The sequence below is a fragment of the Penaeus monodon genome, chromosome 31 (genome assembly GCF_015228065.2).
Source record: "Penaeus monodon isolate SGIC_2016 chromosome 31, NSTDA_Pmon_1, whole genome shotgun sequence".
NCBI classification, from domain to species: domain Eukaryota; kingdom Metazoa; phylum Arthropoda; class Malacostraca; order Decapoda; family Penaeidae; genus Penaeus; species Penaeus monodon.
In genome coordinates, this window is record NC_051416.1 from 3,893,712 (window position 1) to 3,893,995 (window position 284).

At 52.8% G+C, this 284-nt stretch overlaps 1 protein-coding gene across 1 annotated transcript in view; it reads left to right on the forward strand.

The window, feature by feature from the left end:
* LOC119592997 (long-chain specific acyl-CoA dehydrogenase, mitochondrial-like) overlaps positions 1–284 on the forward strand; it is a gene marked incomplete in the record, with an annotated part of 16,246 nt that overhangs the window by 14,048 nt on the left and 1,914 nt on the right.

Below are 284 nucleotides of genomic sequence, written 5' to 3' on the forward strand. Positions count from 1 at the left end.
GTCGCGAGCGACGTCGGTACGAAATAGACCCCCCTGTTGCTGTCCCGCGCATAGAAAACGACGCCGAGCGATTCCGAGCATCTTGGTCGCGAGGGTCATTGTTCCTTCGCCGCCTGCTCTGACTTGCAGATTCTGGGGACGGAATCGCGTATCGGAAGCCTGCCGAGAGGATGGGATTATTACGAAAGCGTGTTTTTTTTGTGATAGCTAAGAGGCTTGATTACGTTTAAAGGGCCGTGATGCGATGTTGGGCAACGGGAAATCTGGAGAGGGTAGTTTTTTTT